Genomic DNA, 21,000 nt, shown 5'->3' on the forward strand with positions numbered 1-21,000 from the left:
AGAAAGAAAGAAAGAAAGAAAGAAAAAGGAAGGAAGGAAGGAAGAGAGGGGAGCCTGGGTGGCTCGGTCGGTTGAGCGTCTGCCTTCAGCTTGGCTTTGGTTGTGGTTCCGGGGTCCTGGGATCGAGCCCCACGTCTGGCTCCCTGTGGAGCAGAAAGCCTGCTTCTCCCTTTCCCTCTGCTGCTCTCCCTGTTTGTGCTTTTTTGCTCTCTCTCTGTCAGATAAATAAATGGAATCTTGAAAGAAGAAAGAAAGAAAGAAAGAAAGAAAGAAAGAAAGAAAGAAAGAAAGAAAAGAAGGAAGGAAAGAAAGAAAAAAAGAAGGAAGGAAGGAAGGAAAAGAAAGAGAGAGAGAAAGAATACAGAGAGATCCATGTATTGTTTACCAGTTTACCCCGGTGCTAGCAGCTTGCAAAACAATATTAAAACCAGAATATTGACATTAATACATTCACCAATCTTAGATTTCTTTAACTTTTACTCACTTGTGTGTATGTGTTTATACAGTTTAATCTCATGAATACATTTATATATCCACTACTACAGTCAAGATACAAAAGAGTTAAAGAACCCCAAGGATCTCTTTTGTTTCCTTTTACAATCATATCTATTTCTATCCAGCACCTCTTCTCTATATTCCTAATCACTGGCAAATACTAATCTGTTCTCCATTTCTAAAACTTAGTTTTTTAAGAATGTTATATAAGTTGAATCATTCAGTATGTCTTTTTGGATGGGCTTTTATTTGGATTCAGTATCATTTCCTTGAGATCCATCAAGTTGTTCTCTGTAACAATAGTCTGTTTGTTTTCTATTGTTCCATAGTATTCCATGATGTAGAATAACCTAAGTTTGTTTAACCATTCATCTGGTTGAAGGACATTTGGGTTATTTTTGCTTTTTGGCTATTATGAATAAAGCTGCTATAAACATTCATGTACAAGTTTTTGTGTGAGCATAGGTTTTTATCACTCTAGGATAAATATTCAAGGAGTGCAATTGCTGGGTAATATGGTAAGTGCATGTTTAGGTTTGTAAGAAAGTGCCAGACTGGTTTCCAGAACAGCTGTACCATTTTACATCCTCACCAGTAATGTATAAGTGATTTGGTTTTCCTGCATCCTTGCCAGCATTTCGTGTTATCACTATTTTCTCAGTCATTCTGATAGATGTGTACATACTTTTTTTGGGAAAGCCATAAATATTTTAAAACAATTGAGTCAGTACCTACTGGCTAACGTTGCCTGTATGCCCAGCTCCACGTTAGGCTCTTTGCGTGTGGAGGAAACCCAGCTTACATGCAAGGACTGGATAGCAAGACCAGAGTATGAGAGGGTGCCAGTTCCTCCCAAGTCATTCTGACAAGCCCTGTGAGCTCACCAGTAATGCTGTGTGTTGGATGATAAACCCTGAGTCCCTAACAGAAACCCGTGTCAGGGAAATCTCTGTGGAGTTCAGAAGGGGAAAAAAACAACAACCCAACAATTCTGTGGAAGGGTAGGGGAAGGAAATGATTGGATCCAGTCTGGCTGTTTGAAACTCCAGGTAAAAAGAATGGCATTTACTCTCTGGGTTTCCAAAAAGAGCTTCAGATTCTGCCTGTGTTTTGCAAAGAAATAGGACAAAGCTAACAAAGGCCCACCTGTGGCAAAATGAAAGCATCCTATCTTTTTCTAGTAGCTGTTAAAGAAGAGCCCTAGATTATCATCCAAGTTCTCACTGTCCTCAGCTTCTGTCTATTGTATTAAGCCTAGGGCATGAAGTTCCATTTACTGAGAATTGTGAATATGGACTGTACAGTTATCGAATCTCGGTTATCTAAGGAATAGATGACCTTGATATATCAAAAATATTTAGCTTTTTTCTTAAGATTTTATTTATTTGAGAGAGAGAGAGCGCATGAGGGGGGGAGGGGGAAGAGAGGAGCAGAGGGAGAGGGGGAAGCAGGGGAGCCAGACAAGGGGCTCTATCCCAGGATCCTGAGATCATGACCTGTGTTGAAGGCAGATGCTTATTTGACTGAGCCACCCAGGTGCCCCAAAAATATTTAGCCTTAAAAAAAAATAATAATGCTTTAGGGGAACCTGGGTGGCTCAGTCGGTTAAGCATCCAACTCTTGATTTCGGCTCAGGTCATGATCTCAGGGCTATGAGAAAGAGCCCTACATCAGGTTCCACGCTGGGTGTGGAGCTTGGTTAAGATTCTCTCCCCCTCCCTTTGCCCCTCCCCTCTCTCTCTCCTCCTCTCTAAAAAAAAAAAAAAAAAAAAGTGCTTTAGACAAAGGTCGATTTTGTCTGAAATGACACAGAACACTGTGCTCAGGATCTCATAGAGGCATAATTCTATCAGGGAACTTTCTGGCCTTCCTGGCATACCCTTCTCCACCCCTGCCCTTCCTGACCTTCACCCCAGGGGACATCTATTGTCTATACTCTGCTCTGATTTTGCTAAAAAGTATTTATTTATACCCCACCCTATTCCAGAAAGGCTTTGAAGAAATTTAAAAATTAAAATATTTTCCTATATATAACAGAACAACAAAAGGACCAACAGAACTAAAACTAGTTAGTTAAAAGGAGCAGCAAAAATAGATATGGCCAAATTTGTGTTTATCAACCACAACAATTATATTTTGCTTTAAAGAATGCTCTTAGCTTCTGATACTCAGCTGCAACAATACTCTTTTAGAAAGCTATCATTTGAATTGCCCATATGATGTCTTCAAAATTCTAGGTTCAATTTATATGCCCATATTTTCCATTTCACTATTTCATTCTTCAATTACTGAGCTTTTAGTGGCTTATCCACTTAAATAAACATCTTAAGAAGGATTTTCCAGGAGTCTATGACTCCAGCTGATGGCTATTAACCCTTCTGGAAAATTCAACAGATGGTCCCTCTGTTGCTCCCACAGACAAACATTATTCATTTCAAAAACTTTCTGACGATAACTTGCAAAGATGTGATGAAGCCAGTTTTTCAGAGAGAAAAATCAGCTGATGAATAAACATATATCGAGGTACTCCTGTTAATCTATGCTACCTGAGGTTAGGGACCTTGTCTCTCTTGTCCACTAATGTGCCTCATACAGTGCCTGGAACCATAATAGAGATTCAAATATTTACTAAAAATTACTGAGTGCCTTGTCTGCACAGGAGACTCTTCTCAGCCATTCTGGGAATATGCAGAAATAAGGGACTCCAGAGTTCATGACCAGCAACCCTTCACATACACACCCAAGTCCCATCACAGCACATATATTCATTTAATGGTGGGTAAAAGCTTTAACTTTCTATGCAAAGGCCTTTCAGAAGACCTAAGATTCCCTTTGTGGTTCCCATCTTCTCTGGAGATAATAGAAACCCTGCACAGGCCCATCATGTGAAAGTGGGAGAGCCTCTGAAAAGCCTTGGCTAGTTGCATGAAGGGATATTCTAGCATGTAGTCACCCCCTCAACCATTCAGCCTCTGGGAATGGCCACAGTACCACCATTCATGAAGGAAACACAGTAGCATGAAGATAGGTTCCAAATGATCTCTCAGATTCTCTAAGTTTTGTGGTTGTGGTTTATCCCAGTGCCATGACAGGGCTGCCTCAAACTGGGACCAAATCTCCCAAGCTACAGGCTTTACTGCCCCCCTGGGCCATGTTAATGCTGCCACCTGACTTCCCAGCTGCAGCCCCATCATCTTTTCCAAATACTTAAGTGCCCATTAGTTTATAGTGCTGCTCAGATGCTATAGCACTTTATGTCTGGCTCCTGCCCTCTTAGGCAACAGGCAAATAAAGGTTTATGGTGGGAGAACCAATTGAAAGACTAATAAATAAACCATATGAGATATACAAACTATGCTCCGAAACCCTAACTGGAGAGTAAAATCCCCAGACTATTTTGATCAGACTAAAATATTTCTCTTTTTGATAAATACACACTAAGAGAGTACAGCAAGTTTCTCAATCTTGCTACTGTTGGCATTTTAGTCCAGATAAGTTTTTTTTTTTAAGATTTTATTTCTAAGTAATATCTACACCCAGTGTGGGGCTTGAACTCACAATCCCAAGATCAAGAGTTGCATGCTCTAGAGACTGAGCCAGCCAGGCACCCCAAGATAAGTTTTTGTTGGGACCGCTGCCCTGTGCATTGTAGGATGTTTATCACCATCCTGGGTCTGTACTCACTAGAAGACAGTGGCAGCCCCAGTGTCTCCGAACATTGCCAAATGCTCTGAATGATCAGAACCACTGTTAGAGAGTAACACAATCCAACACCAAGACCTACAAAAACAGTCAATGAATACATCAACCCAAAGCTGATGATGGAATTTGATCTTAAAAATAGGCAAAACTTCAATAATCGGTGAATCTTGCAACTTTCTGTAACTTAGAATTTTTTTTTCAAATAAAAAGGCTCTTTTTTGCTTTAAACAGTGCAAAAGAGATAGCTTGGGTTCAAGCTCAATTCTTCTTTTTTTAAAGATTTATTGAGATATAATTCACATACTATATTATGGACCCATTTAAAGTGTAAAAATCAATGTTCTTTGTTTGTGCAACCAGGTTTGTGCAACCATCACCATAGTTAATTTTAGACATTTCCATTCTCTCCCCAGGAAATCCTCTACCCATTAGCAGTCACACAGACTGCCCCCAGGCAACCACTAATCTACCTTGTCTCTATAGATTTGCCTGTTCTGGATATGTCATTTAAATATAATTATAAATGTAATAAATTTAAATGTAATATGTGGTCTTTTATGACTGGCTTCTTTTATTTAGTATGTTTTCAAGGTTCATCCATGCTGTGGTGTGTATCAGTCATTTCTTTTTATTGCTGAAAGATAGTTTTTGGTGAATGCATATTTTCATTTTTTTAAAAAGGTTTTATTTATTTATTTGAGAGAGAGAGAGAGAACATGACCGGGGTGAGGGGCAAAGGGAGAAGCAGACTTCCTACTAAGCAGGGAGCCCCATGTGGGGCTCGATCCTGGGACTCCACGATCATGACCTGAGCTGAAGGCAGACGCTTAACCGACTGAGCCACCCAGGTGCTCCTATATTTTCATTTCTCTTGTGTATATTCCTAGGAATAGAGTTACTGGGTCATGTGATAACTCTAAGTTTATGATTTTGAAGAACTGCCAAGCTGTTTTCAAAGGTGACTGTACCATTTTACATTCCCACCAGCAGTGTAAAAAGGTTCTAATTTCTCTGCATCCTCCTCAACACTTACCATCGGGCTTTGCTTATTAGCTATCTTATCTCATTGTGGTTTTGAATAACATTTCCTTAATGACTCATGACGCTGAGCACTTTTTCATATACTTACTAGCTATCTGTATATCTTCTTTGGACAAATGTCTATTCAAATCTTTTCCAGTTTTCAAAAAATTAAGCTTTTTATTTTGAAGTAATTGTAGATTTGCATAGAGCTGTAAGAAATAGAGAGATTCTAGATATCCTGTACTCAGTTTTCCCCATGTAACATCTTGCAAAACTACTACAGTATCACAGTCAGGATATTGACATTGATACAGTTAAGATACAGAACATTTCCATTACCCCTCCAATCTTTCATATTCCCTTTTATAGCCACACCCACTTCCCTCCTGCCCCTACCCCTCCTTACTCCTGGCAACCAACAGTCTGTCCTTCACTTCTATACTTTCGTCATTTCAAGAACTGTATATAACCTTTTGGGATTGCTTTTTTCCACTCAGTATAATTCTCTGGAGATTCATCTAGATTGTTGCATGATCAATAGTTTATTTCCTTTTATTGCTGAGGAATATTCCCTTGTATGGATGTACCAGTTTGTTTAACCATTCACCTGTTGAAGGACATTTGGATTGTTTCCAATTTTGAGCTATTACAAATAAAGCTGCTATAAACATATGTGTACAGGTTTTGGTTTGAACATATGTCTTCATTTCTCTGGGATAAATGCCCAGGATTGCAATTGCTGGGTTGTTTGGTAGTTGTATGTTTCGGTTTTAAGAAACTGCCAAACCGATTCCCAGAGTGTCTGTATCATTTTACATTCCTTCCAGCAACGTATGAGTGATCTAGTTTCTATGAGTGAAGACCGAGTGGGGGAAGGGAGACCTGGTCCTCTTTTCTGTGCTTGCCTGCTGTGGAGCTTTTGCAACAAGGGGCTGTGGGAGAGGGGTGAGAAAACTGGCAGCTGTCCCTCCTGGGGTTAAACTGTGATCCCAGACTGAGAGATTCTGGAGAGGAGCCTCCACTTTCTTGGCTGCACTTGTATGATGTATAAGCCTGAGGCAGAACTTCCAGAACCTGAAGCTGGGAGAAGGGGTATAGGAGCTGGTCCATGTCTCAAATGCCATAGCCTTTCTTGTTCTTACTGAGATTTAGTAGATTTTCTTGGATGAATGTTTCTTCATTTGCAGTATGCCCCAAGGACAATTTCCAAAGACTTTAATTTTTACCAAATTGTTTGCTGGGGAGAAGGTGTACTGAGCTCTTTACTCTGCCATTCTGGAAGTCCCAACCCCTCAAGCTTGATTCTTGATTTGACCAAGAATCTGATAGAGGGGAAAATCCCCCAGCCTGCCAAAGAATTCTCAGTTCCTCGAACAGTGGATCATCCCAGATCCCCTGTGGCCGTGGCCAGCACTAGAAGTGCTTGTTGCCTCCCTGCTGTCTTGGCAACCTAGTAGGCTGGCAGCAGTGCACCGCCCAGACAGCTGGGGGCTGGTCTGCCTTGACTAGGAAAATAGATCTTTTTTTCCCCCCTAAGGGAGAGTGGATATGTTAGATAATGTAAAATGGATTCATGATGGAAGACTGAAACCAGTACTTGAATTTTAAACCAAAAATACTGCCAATTCCAGAAGCATATTGTCTTTATCAACTCAGCTGAGTGGCTTATTATGCTGGTCACTGACAGAGGAGTCAGTAGATCAGGCTAAAGAAGTAAGGCAGGGACAAGCTTTTCTGTTGGTTTAAATGGATAATACAGTAACATGATTCACAGAATTGTATATAGTAGGAAGCCTCCCTGGCATTCCTGTCCCTCTACCACCCAGTTCTCTTCTCCCAACAGGTGGGTATTTTATAAAAGCAACTACAGATATATATCTTATTTTCCTTAAAAGGGCTTGGGTTTGAATTGCAGTTTTGTCCCTCTCAAAACGAGCTGTGCAATCAGGGATAAGTCACCTCACCTCTTTGAGGCTCAGATTCTTCACCTGAAAAATGGTAATAATAGTATCTACCTCACAAGGTTAGGGTGAGCATTAAGTAAGATTGTGTCTAGTGCTGCTTTCTAAAAGTGCTATGCGAAGACCAACTGTTCAAATGCAAGCAGCATCCATGTACCAGTAGTGAGGTAGAGATTGGCTGTACTCAGTAGGTGCTGCGGGATCAGGAATTGGCAGTGCTGGGGAAGTACCCGAAGCTGACTGGGGAAGAGAGAACATGGGCCACAGGGAAACACCAACATGGCTGAAGTAGGCATGAGATAGGGTGTGACTGATTTGCAGGGCAAAAACTTTGGGAACCCAGTGACATACAAAAACCATCAGGAGACCATTGGAGGACCTTTCCATCTGTCTATCACCCATATACTAAAGGTAGCCAGCAGGGTTCGAGGCTAGCTGTGGCCCTGGGAAGAGGGCCTCTCTTTTGGACTACTTTAGAGACAATGTTGGGCTTAACCTAAGATAGTTTTGGTAGGCTGGTGTCTTCCAAAGACCATCCAGAAGGACCTGTTCCAAAGATCATCTGGAATCTATTACAGGGCCAACCCAGGACTTCTGATGTAGGCTCAGGCCAGATATCAAAAAACTAGGACCCAGGGGCGCCTGGGTGGCTCAGATGGTTAAGCGTCTGCCTTCGGCTCAGGTCATGATCCCAGGGTCCTGGGATCGAGACCCGCATCGGGCTCCTGGCTCAGCAAGGAGCCTGCTTCTCCCTCTCCCTCTGCCTCTCTCCCTGCTCATGCTTTCCATTCTCTCTCTCTGTATCTCTGTGTCTCAAATGAATAAATAAAATCCTTTAATAAAAAATAAAAAAATAAAAAAAATTAGGACCCAAACTGAGTTAACCTTCCATCTGTTTCCAACTTTTTTCTCTTTGGCAGCAGCAGGGAAAACAAGAGAAACCAGAGGGTCATGACATAGAGTCCAAAAAATGTCTCAGGTCTTTCCCTACCTGGGTTACTACATTGAAAACACCTTACAGGGAGCCTGTCCTAGATTCTTATTATCCCTTGGAACCAACGCCAAAGGATCACAGAGATGGTGAACTGAGGAAGAGGCCAACATTCTCTGAATAGGATGTGATAGACAACTCTCTGCCCAGGAGAGATGTGTACAGCAGGAAGATAAGTGGGAGGAAGGTGTAGAGAAAGCCAGTTCAGAGGTTGGAATTCCCATTGCTCATCCTCCTTTTGGGGGGACTTCTACATGCAACAAGACGAATAGTTACTAGTTGCTATCCTGAGGGCTACTTCGCAGGCCACACATTCTGCAACTTCAGCAAGTTTCTCACCAGGTCTGGCTGAAGCAGGGAGGCCTGAGGTTGGATAATGGCTGAGGGAGCACCAAGTCAGACCCCAGAGACCAGCAGAGTTGACTGTCCCTCTGGAAACTCAGAGTTTACTTTTAATAAGAACTGAGTATTTATTTTACAGCCAAAATGAACTTTAGTTGCTGAGGCTGAGGAGCCTGGGTCATTACCACTCTAGTCTCAGGGATACTTCCAAGGAAGGGTCTAAAGCTCCCTGTCATGAACTCTGGCATGTTCTGGAAGCATTCCACCCTGTCTTTCTAACTCTCAGAGACTGATTAAATAAGAAATTGAAGAAGAGGGGTGCCTGGGTGGCTCAGTCCGTTAAGCATTGGACTCTTGGTTTTGGCTCAGGTCGTGATCTCAGGGTCATGAGATTGAGCCATGCAGGGCTCTGTGCTCAGCAGAGAGTCAGCTTGAGACTCTATCTCCCTCTCCCTCTGCTCCTCCCTACCCACGCTTGTGCTCTCTCTCTCTCAAATAAATAAATCTTAAAAAAAAAAAAAAGTTGAAGAAGAAACAGAGGGTTTGAAAGGGATGCATCTGTGAAGGACTGAAGGGTGAAAAGGAGCAAACTGGGAGAGTAAAAAAAAAGAACTTTATCTTTTTGTTATTGTTTGCCTTTTAATAACTATTTGCTTTTTTGTAAGCTGTTTATGCTTTCCTTTTTCTTCCAACTTTTTATTATAAAAAGTTTCATTTCTTCAGCAGCCAAAAAAAAAAAAAAGAAAAAAATTCCAAACCCACAGAAAAGTTGAAAAACATGTACAATGACAATCAAAAGAATCCATAAAAATAAACTGGACTTCATCAAAATTAAAAACTTCTGCTCTTTAAATGACACTGCTAAGACAAAGATAAGCCACAAATTGGGAGAAAATACTTTTATCTGATAAAGGACTTGCATCCAGAATATATAAAGAGCTCACACAACTGAATAATAAGACAACAGATACCCTAATAAAAATGGGCAAAAGACTCAGACATTTTTCCAAAGAAGATATACAAATGGCAAGTGAGCATGTGAAAAGATGCTGAACATCATAAGTCATTAGGGAAATGCAAATTAAAACACATAATGAGACACCATAATGCCCTGAAATGGCTATAATCAGAAAAACTAACAACACCAAGCCTTGTTAAAAATGTGAAGAACAGGGCCCCTGGGTGGCTCAGTCGTTAAGCATCTGCCTTCGGCTCAGGTCATGGTCCCAGGGTCCTGGGATGGAGCCCCGCATCGGGCTCCCTGCTCCGCGGGAAGCCTGCTTCCCTCTCCCTCTCCCCCTGCTTGTGTTCCCTCTCTCACTATCTCTCGCTGTCTCTCACTCTCTGTCAAATAAATAAAATCTTTAAAAAAAAATGTGAAGAACAGAAACTCTCATATGTTGCTGATGGAAATGGAAAATGGTACCACCACTTTGGAAAAGTTTGGCAGTCTCTTATAGAAGAGTTAAGCATCCCACTCCTTGGTATTTACCTAGGAAAAGTAAAAATTTGTGTTCACACAAAAATCCATATGCAAATATTTATAGTGGCTTTATTCATAATTGCCTAAAACTGTAAACAACCAAAAGTCCTTCAGCTGATAAATAGATAAGCATTGTGGTACATCCATACAATGGGATTACTACACAGCAATAAAATGGTACAAATTACTGATGCATGGGAAAACATGGATGGATCTCAAACATACTGTGCTAGACATCATGGGCTCCATTGTGTTTCCCCATCAAAAAATATTAAGTCCTAACCCCTTAACACCTCAAATCGTGAACTTATTTGGAAACAGGGTCATTACAGATATAATTAGTTAAGATACTAGAGTAGAGTGAGCCCTTGCTCCAGCTGACTGGTGTCCTTATAAGAGACACACAGGGACAACCCATGCAGTGACAGAAGCAACACACAGGGAGAATACCATGGGATGACAGAGGGAGAGAGTGGGGTTCATGCAGCTGCAAGATATGCAATGCCAAGGATTGCTGGTGATGCCTCAAACTAAGAGAAAGACATGCACAGATTTTTCCCCAAAGCTATTCAGAGAGCATGGCCCTTCTGACACCTTGATTTTGGACATCTGGCATCCAGACTGTGAGGTAATAAATATCTGTTGTCTTAAGCCACCTACTTTGTGGTACTTTGTTACAGCAAAGCCAGGAAAGTTAAAGTAGACTCAAGGGCATTTATATGACATTCTAGAAAAGTCAAAACTACAAGGATGGAGAATGGATCAGTGGTGCCCAGGGTTGGGGCTAGGATGAGGGGATGACTATAAATAGGTAAGGGAGAATTTTTAGGGTGATATAAATATTCTAGATCTTGATTGTGATGGTAGTTACACGATTGCATGTGTTTGTCAAAATTCCTAATACTTTATAGTATATAAATTTTAAAATTGAAGTTTAGTCTATGTAAATCATACCTCAATAAAGCTGATCCCCCTAAATTCATAAACTATAAATAAACAAAAAAAAACCCATTACACAGTGGCCATCTGTATACCTTCTACCCAGATTCAGTGGTTGTTAATATTTGACCACATTTGCTTTATCTATATATGTATTTTATTTTTGCTGAATCATTTAAAAATAAGTTGCAGACATCATGACACTTCATCACTAAAAATTTTATCATACATCTTTTAAGAATAAGGACATTTTTCTACGTAAGATATATAAGAAAAGTAACAATAATTCCAAAGTATCATCTAATATAGTCAATATTCCAACTTCTCCAGTTGTACTCAAATGTCTTTTGTAATTGCCTTTTTCTGACCAGGATCCAATCAAGGATCATATAATACATTTGGATGTTATGTCTCCTCAATCTCTTTCTTAATTAGGATAATCTTCCCTTTTTCTTTTGATGACCTTTTGTCTAGGCCAATAGTCTTGCAGAATATTCTACAATTTCTGGATTTGTCTGACTGCTTCCTCATAGTGTTACCAAATTTTCTTCTCTTTATTTCCTATAAACTAGAAGTTAGGGCTGGAGGCTTGATTAGATTCAGGTTAAACACTTCTGGCAAGAACAGTTCGCAGGTGATGGAGATCTGTTTTTCCATCTGGTTGGCCTCCCTGTAGACCTATCCTCCTGCCTTTCTTTCTCATACCATAGGACTTGTGTACCTATGCAACAAAATCTTGTGGGGGGACTAGTACCAACTAGATACTGAGGCCACAAGCATCAGTAAGACAGTTCCTGCCCTAAAGGAGATTAACAAAGGAAGTGGCACCTTTTCTCATCAATATATATTTACTAACTGCTAAAGGAGCCAGGTACCATGCTAGGTGGTGGGGATACAACAGTAAGCAAAACCAAATATGGTCCCTGCCTCCAAGGAATTTATAGTCTAGTAAGTGAGACAGGTATTAATTAAAAAAAAAAATCCAGAAATAACTTGTGATAAATGCTATGAAAAAAAAGCATAGAATATGACTCTGTATAATGGGAAGAGCTGAGTGTATCATTTGAGCTAATCAAGATACTAGGCCTAACATCTGGTTATAGGAAATACTGGGGACAGAGGAATTTTAAATCACATGGCCTTGAATTAAAAAACCCTAACCAGAGAAGTTCAGAATTATAGCCAGACCAAACCAGTGGTCTGTGTCACCCAAAAGAACAGTGGATCCTGCAAGAAAAGATGGTTTGTTAAAGCCTTTGACTTTATTCTACTTTCCTGAATATTCAGGTTAGACCAAAGGGCTCAAATTTGTGTTACGTCTAAGGGTAATTATGATAGTTTTTTAAAACTAACTTTTTCCTTAATCCACACAACTAATAAGTAGCAGAGTCAGAATTCAATCCAAAATTGCTGGCTCCCTCCAAAGCACCTGTATTTGACTATGACATAACAATGTCCCCAGAAATAATGATAATGATGCCTATCAAGGTGAAGCTAAGGGAAAAGGGTTTTTTTGTAATGTAAGCCAAAAAGGGACAGATAGATATTCTTTTAGCACGACAAGGACACAGGAGTGATGCCAGCAGGAGGTTAATTGGCTCAGTATGAATGATCTGGTTATTTTTAGATGCTTGAATAAGAGGCCAGACCAAAGTGGCCAGAAATTTCCACCCTCCACTCTCCTTACCCTCCATCAGGAATAAAAAATGACTGCTTTTAAGAAACAAAAAGCAGTTGGGATCTGAGGGGGAAGGAATAGAGAAAAGGACTATGGGGAAGGGGAATATGAAAGAGGAGGCAAGGAGAGGTTGAGAGGAAGTCTGCTAACCAGAGTTTGGCTCTATAAGTGCCATGGCCAATAAACCCCCTTACTCATGGTTGTACTTATGGAAGTTACTCAAATCTCTGTCATGCCATGCACTCTAGTTTGCTTAAGATATGATACATGAGCCTGAAAAAAGAGATTCACTCACCATGCTCCATGATTCTGTGTATTCTTCAACAGCCAACTGGAAGATAGTTTTGTTAGGAACTGTTCCATGATGGGCTTCTAATAACTTCCACTAATGTCAGGCACTGTGCTAGGTGCTTTAGATACACTCATCTCTAATCCTCTGAACAGCCGACCAGAAGAGGTCCCCAAGACTTAGCTACTCACCTAAGGTCATAAAACTACCAAGCCAGAAAATTTTTTAGTTGTGCCTGTCTGACTTGGACACAGCTAAACTAGCCCAGAACAGTGCTTCTCAAACTATCTGTGAAGGACCAATTTTTATTTCAATCTATCACAGCTTGACAGTTTTGGAAGATACATAATTTTGTAAAATATAAAATGAGAAAAGATATGTACAATACATACCCAATCCTACAATCAACAGACGTACTCTGTGAAATTGCTGTAAATGTTTCTAAACACTTACTCCGAACGTCTGTCTTCCGAGTGAATCTTGTCACGGAATGACACGAGTAGAGAGTAGTAGTTCTGGTCGTGAGGGCACATCAGAATCATTCCTGAACTTTTGCCAAATACACGTGCCTGCACTCCACCCAGACTCTGATTCAGCAGGTTTGACATGTTTAATAGACACTTCCCAGGGGATTCTGATGTCCATCCCTGGTTAAGAACCACTGCTATCCTGACATATTGCCAAAGCTACTGTTTGCAGCTTGGTACAAATTCAAAGAATCAAAACCCTCTTTCAGAATTCACTGAAACCACTACTGGGCATTGTGGTGGGGAAAGGGAGGAAGGGCAAGAATGCCAGGGAATTGAGAAATTCAGGAGTTGCCCTCCCTAACAACTGCATCATCACCTGGTACTATTTCAATATCCTTTCAACTTAAAACTTTTGATGTCTGGTTCAAGTATGAAAACACCCTGAGCAGCAAATTAGAGGCAGTCAAAATTGAATTTTGCAGATAGCCATTTCCATCTAAGCTGACACCTCTATTTTGTTTCCACCTACTTACACAGCCTTGCCTTTGTAAGAACAGGCTATCGTCTGTATCCTACATTTGAGGGATTCTGGGAACTGTCAACCCCAGAGAAAAATTGTGAGTTCTTAATTTATCCTAGAGGACAGCAAGCTGGTGGCACAGCCACTAGGGAGAAACAGCCTGGAAGAAAAGCACTCCACCTTTTCAGTTCAGGGCCAACAGTGAAAAGGAGATGCAGGATTAGGCCTCCCAGGAAGGCTCAGAAGAGACTTCAGTGAGAATAGGAAGTGCTAGTGTGTGTATTCCCTCAAGAAAAAAGTCAGTGACCTACATGACCCCAAGAGAAGTGAGGATTGATAAGATGCTTGTGGAAAAAAAAGTGACAAGTAGGCTGACTGAACCAAAATACAATTTATTTTTTTTGTAGTAATTACTTCTTACTAGTATTGCTGGTATGCACGAGTGTGTTCAATTGACCTTACCACAGTGTTAAACAAGTACACACAGAGTTTGATGTACACAATATGTACTGTTCTCTCTCAGTTCCAGTCCTTGATGGGTATATTCATATAGCAGGTGCTCAATAAAATTTGGAAGTATTCTTCCAATTTCATTGTCTAGAATAGACTGAAAACTCCTTTGATGGATGTTTCCAGACTATGTCAAGGGTTGCTACAAATCAATAAGAAAAAGGCAAACAACTCAAAAGAAAAACAGGCAAAGGATATGGACCATTTCACATAAGAAATAAAAACAGCAAAGAAAAGATGCTCAACCTCACTGATGACTGAGAAAATGCAAGGCAAAATGAAACATTGTTTTTGACTCATTATACTGGCAAAAAGTGTGTTTATATTGAGATACTTTCATATGGATACTTTCATACACTGCTTGTGAAAGTTAAGTTGGTTGGGCTACTTTAGAGGGCTATTTGCCAATACCTCTTTGCATCCTGAGTTTGAGGGATTCTGGGAACTATGCTAGACTCACACCAGCTTGCAAGAACTGATTGTACATATCTCTTCCCAATTCCAAGTGTACTAATGTCACTTTAGTAGTTTGAAATCAGCCATGGCGGGAGAACTTACACAATGGAAATGAGCAAATGCTACAATTCAGTCCTTATCCCCCTTTTTAGAAGACTAGTTGCTAAACATTTATCACATTCTACACTCTGTTTACTAGTGTCTAGAATCTAAAAGGCACGTAACCCATGATATAGCAATTCCTGGTGGGTTTGTTTTAAGTAGGCTCCACTCCCAGTGTGGAGCCCAACACAGGATTTGAACTCATGACCCTGAGATCAAGACCTGAGCTGAAATCAAGAGCTGGTCACTTAATCAACTGAGCCACCCAGGTGCCCCAGCAATTCCTGTTTTGTAAGGTATCTTTATACATATATACAGAGGGGCACGTGCAAAGCTTTTCACCGCAGCATTTGGGCTTCAAAGGATGGAAGGTTCTGGTGAGACCTGTTTACATTTTTTTTGGAATGTCCCAGCACCCAAGGTCAATGCCTCCTTGACTCAAAAATCAATGGGTTGGTAAGGGAGAATGCTGGCTGCTGACTCTAGTAAAGCTCTATCCTGATCAGATAAGGGAAATTCAGATGAGATTTCTTTCAGCATATTCTGTAGCTAAGATGTTTCCACTTTGAAGTATTCTCTACACCTGTTTTGTAGGTTGGTGGTCTCTGCAGTACTAATTTATAAGTCTCAAGACATGTTGTTGAGGATAAAAGCAACTTGCAGGACATGAAAACATACAGTATGATTGCACTTATGTCACAGAACTATATAAAACAATACCATAAATATGGGCATATAGTGTAAGTAGGTAAAAATGATTAAAAAACTGGAAGGATTTACACTTAAAGTGACCACAGAGGTTACTGCTTGGGAGGAGGAGGAAACCAGGATAGATGGTATTGGTCGTAGGGGACTTTAGCCTTAATTTGTAAGCATTAAATGCTTTTCAAGGGCAATGTATCCATGTGTTATTTGCATAAAGTTAAAACTAAACAAAACAACTCCTTGTAGATAGATATGTCCATAAGCTGCCAACCAAATCCAAGATCAGGGTTCTGAGCTCCTGGAATGGGAGGCACCCTCCTACTCCTGGCATTCAATCCTTCCTTTCGTGGTCCAGGCCTCTTGGGCAGCTCTACACTTGTCCACCCACCCAGGGCATTCTGGTAACTTTGTGGCATATCTAGTCTGATTAAGACCCCTAATGGCCTCTGAAAAGCACTGAGAAGATTATGATTCTCATCCCTTCTCTGCATTTATAATTAAAAATACTATGAAACGGGGCACCTGGGCGGCTCAGTCGTTAAGCGTCTGCCTTCGGCTCAGGTCATGATCCCAGGGTCCTGGGATTGAGCCCCACATCGGGCTCTCTGCTCAGTGGGAGTCTGCTTCTCCCTCTCCCTCACTTGTGTTCCCTCTCTTGCTATGTCTCTCTGTCAAATAAATAAAGTCTTTAAAAAAAAAATACTATGAAAGTAAAGAAATACCATAGAGTACTGGTTTTTCCTATAACTATGGTGATGCTTTTGATAGTCGAAAAATTTTAAATCTCTCAAGAAACTTTGAAGTTTAGCTGGGAGCATGTGTTTAATTCTGAACAGCTGGGTAATTTCGCACCTGGCAATGTAAGGGTGAGAAATGGAACAAATCACCAGCAATCTTCAGTCCTTCTCCAATGTAAGATTTAAAAAATGGAAGGGAAGGACAAATGTTTAATCACTGTGTGTCTCCTGGAACTAGCTCCTTAACAAACCATGCACACAGTTAATTGGTCAAACTTCCAGGTGCAAAACTAGGTGTGGTATTTGATTGATAAGGAATGGGCCCGGTGTGATGCACTGCAACCACTTCTGTCGTGGGACTCCCATAAGGCAACAGGGACTTGCTGGGTCTTGCCCCTACAGCATTGTTTCCCCGGCTGCTTGCCCACAGGAGCTGCAAGTTGATTCTTCTGGGATCAGATCCCCAGGGAAGAGATTTCTCCAGCTCTTCAGGGACCTTCAGAATCAAATTCCCTTAGCTTTTATCCAACTGTTCCCTATGTGTACAGGGAGAGGGAAGGAGACTATTTGTTAAACTTTCACATTATCCTTCTCTATTTACTAAAATTACATGCATAAGCATCAGTGAAGAGAAGGATCAGCTTTTCCCACCTGTCTCAGCAATTGGGTGGAATTGGGTGCATCTGATAGCTTTCTCACATAGATGCTCCTGAATCCAGATTATCTAGTTGGTTATTATTTTTTACTTACTTATTGTTTACTATTTATTTATTTATTTACTTCCTGATACTGGGGGAAAGATTTTTCTCTGAATTCTCTATAGGACATATTTGAAGTGGTGGTACACTAACTGGCAAATGGTTATTTCTATAGTTTAATGGACCATATAGTAACCTATGAAGTTATTTGCTTTCTTTCAGCTCAGAGGGGTTCTGAAGACAGGCGCCTTCTCGGTGTATGAGGTCCAAAGCCAGTGGTCCTTCTGTGCCCAGAGGATTTAGCACCTCACCTCTATCCCCTGACCTGGCCAGCCAATCCAAGTCAGATTGGGGCTCCAGGGAAGAAAAAAAATGTTACTTGGCCCCTTTGCCTTCTTGTGCCATTCTCTGGCTGATACTGGTTAACAGCAAATACAAACCCTTTGGGCAAAGTTCAATTTTGTATTGATAACCTTCACCCCCTTTAAGTCTTCCACAACCGAACTGTATTTTGAGGGACAGGGCAGGTGGGGATTTTTTTTAAAGAACACTCATTCCTTCCTACAAACTGACTGGGGGACATGAACATGAATCTTGTAAGGTTCTTTTTTTATGTTGTAGGGGAGCAAAATTTGCCACCCCTCCCAATGTCTCTTTGGCATATGGATTATTTTAGGCTGATTATTTTTAAAGAAACAGAAGGCTCAGGAAGAAGCTTTGACCTTCCCCCTAACTGCCTAAAACAATTTAGATAGAGGACCTCCTCTAGGAAGAGAGTTATCACCCCCATAACCACAGCATAAAATGAACCTGGGTGGTGGTCAGGGAGGAACTTGGCAAAGCCTGTTTGTTAAAATTCCTGTGTCCTGTTTCTGTATGGTGCGGTGAACATTCGTTTACCAAACATACTTACTCTTTTTCATCTTCCTGTGAATTGTCTTCCTTCCCTTTGAAGCACCAGACCCCTACTTCTTTCTCCTTAGCTCTGGGTGCCATATAAGCCTCAACTGCCTGACTGCCTGTGAACATCATATTCCTTTGGATCCCCTGTAGGTAAGGAATTAAATTTGATTTTCTCTTGTTAATGTGTCTCAAGTCAATTTAATTCTTAGACCAGGCAAAAGAATCTTGAAGGGTAAAGTAAAAATTTTCCTTTCCAGCATTTGGAATAGATCACAGGATAAACTTTAACTGACTGGACGTTACTTACCCTGGGACTGCTATAGCTGAAAGATCCTGGGATTTCTGACAAAAAGCTGGCAGAATATAAGAATTCTTACTACCTCGGTTTCCTGGATCTCTGCCTGCAGGGTCTAATGAAAGTGAGAGTGGTGAGAGGCTTTTTTTTATCTAAATTTAGATTAGCAGGAAAAAATATGTGTGAAACTAGGTCATTGAGTATAGCAATTTTGGTAAAAATATGTTATGAGTACTCTTTTTCAATCGATCCTTTTCCTCCCAGAGATGGTCACTGTTTTCTTTTGCCTCTTTTTTTTTTTTAAGATTTTATTTATTTATTTGAAAGAGAGCACAAGCTAGGGGAGGGGCAAAGGGAGAAGGAGAAGCAGACTCCCCACTGAGAAGGGAGCCCGACATGGGTCTCAATCCCAGGATTCTGAGATCATGACCTAAGCCAAAGTAAGATGCTTAACCAACTGAGCCACCCAGGCACCCCTGTCTTTTTCTTTTAAGGATTTTATATTTTTTATATTATTATTTATTTGAGAGAGAAAGTGAGAGAGGGAAGGGTCAGAGGGAGAAGCAGACTCCCCACTGAACAGGGAGCCCAACGTGGGACTTGATCCTGGGACTCCAGGATCATGACCTGAGCTGATGGCAGTCGCTTAACCAACTGAGCCACCCAAGTGCCCTGCCTCTGTCTTTTGGGTCATTTGTCATAGGTATGGAAAACCATAGGTCTGACTAGGCTTTCCTCTCATCTTGTTCTGTCTTGAAAGCTTAGCTTTATAACCAATGAGAATATTCTCTCTGGTCTCTGCCAACTGGAGGATGCACATACCAGCATGCATCTGGCAACCAGCCCAATAGGCCATGGCTCTAATAGTCAGCATTGTCTGTCCAACTGTGCCAGTTCTCAGAGGAATTTGTCATAAGGGGTTCTGGTCCCTAAGGGGCTTTTGTCATCTCAACCTTCCCTGTCACTAATTTGGCCAGAAAGAAACGTGGGTTGCATTCCATTTGTGGCTAGATCTTTCTTAGGCTAATTTTGGGAGTGAACTTTCCGGATCTTGTGAGGGCTCCATTTTTGCACTCTCCTTTGGGAATGCCTCTTTGGTCCATGGTTAAGCCATAAAAAGGCTTATTGGTTTAAGTCACTATTGAGACTAATATAAGATCCTACTTGTCAATGGCCAGATGATGGATCCTTTAAATTGGCTATATTTGAAAGAAAAAAATTCTTTTTAGAGATCTCTCACTGTGTTATTGGTATCACAGCTAGCCTTAGGGACTCCCTTAACAAGATCAAAGAACAGAAATTAGAACAAAAATCAAAGTCCACTCAGACCCCTTCCTATTTGCCTTCAGACATTTGCGGATACTGTAAAAAAAATCAGGACATTGGAAATACAATTGTCCTGCATGTAAGAAGAAAAGAAAAAAAAATGAGAGCAACTGTACTTTTTTTTTGCAACTGTCCTTATCTTAAAATCTTTGCAAAACTAAAAAAATGCAACTCTAGAGGCAAACATCCATCTACTTTTTTTTTTAACCAATCCTAAAACCTCTCCTATTTATCTCAAATAACTCGCAAATTATTGGCCTTAGAAAACCGAAGTCCCTCTTGGAGAAACTTGCATTCTTTCTCTGTCCCTTGAAGATATAAATCTTACCATGTTTTGGAATATAAACACCTCAGGAGGTATCTAAAACAACACCCACAACTGCCTAAGACTAAAGAAAAAAAAAGAAAGAAAGAAAAGAAAATGAAGCCTTTTAAAAACACAAACTGCAAAAAAGGGCTAAGACTCTAGACCACAGCCTCTTCAAAATTACTTTCAGGAACAAATACAAATCTTAAAAGTCTTCTCCAGAAATAGTAAGAAACCTTAGGCCATCTGAGCAAGTAAACTTAAATTATTCCAACTGTTACTTATAATGTAGTGAGTTTTATATTGTTTTAAAAGAGAAGCCATAAGATCTCTGTATTTGTCGATACGTATGCCGATTTCTGTATGCTCTAGATATGGTATTTTTTTCTACCTCCAATGGTATTGCCAAAATTAATCTGAAAAAAGAGTTCATTTGATTAAAGAAAAGGGCTTATATAACTTTAGTATTCATAAAAATTCTCAAAAATAAGATAGAAACTTAATCCAAATGAATTTCAGGTTCATATGATATAGGAAAATATTCAGTATTAAAGCTAATTTAAGGTTGCTGGTTTGATTAAAATAGACGTGTCTTAGACTTACCAAGATTGAATATAATACAGACACACAACTTTTTATTCTATCTGGGTTTCTGAATCAAATAAGTTCATGTTATCTCTAACTTTGAATGGTGGCTGATTTTGTCTAATGTCTCATGAAATTTTCATAGGTAATCTAAACATAATTGTTGAGAGCAAATGATTCAGATAGGTGTAAATGAGTTAAGAGTTTTTCAGTAAACTTTTTAGCAAAAATCATGTTTTATGAGGGGTGTCTGGTTAGCTCAGTCAATACAGCATGCAACTCTTGATCTCAGGGTCATGAGTTCAAGCTTCACAGGGGTTAGAGCTTAGCTAAAAAAAAAAAAAAAAAAGTTAAAAAAAATGTTTGTTTTGGGTGCCCGGGTGGCTCAGTTAAGCGTCTGCCTTTGGCTCAGGTTATGATCCCAGAGTCCTGGGATTGAGCCCCGTGCATTGGGCTCTCTGCTCAGTGGGGAGCCTGCTTCTC

The sequence above is a fragment of the Callorhinus ursinus genome, unplaced genomic scaffold (assembly GCF_003265705.2).
Source record: "Callorhinus ursinus isolate GAN/ISIS: 27379988/994484 unplaced genomic scaffold, GSC_fseal_2.0 scaffold10, whole genome shotgun sequence".
NCBI classification, from domain to species: domain Eukaryota; kingdom Metazoa; phylum Chordata; class Mammalia; order Carnivora; family Otariidae; genus Callorhinus; species Callorhinus ursinus.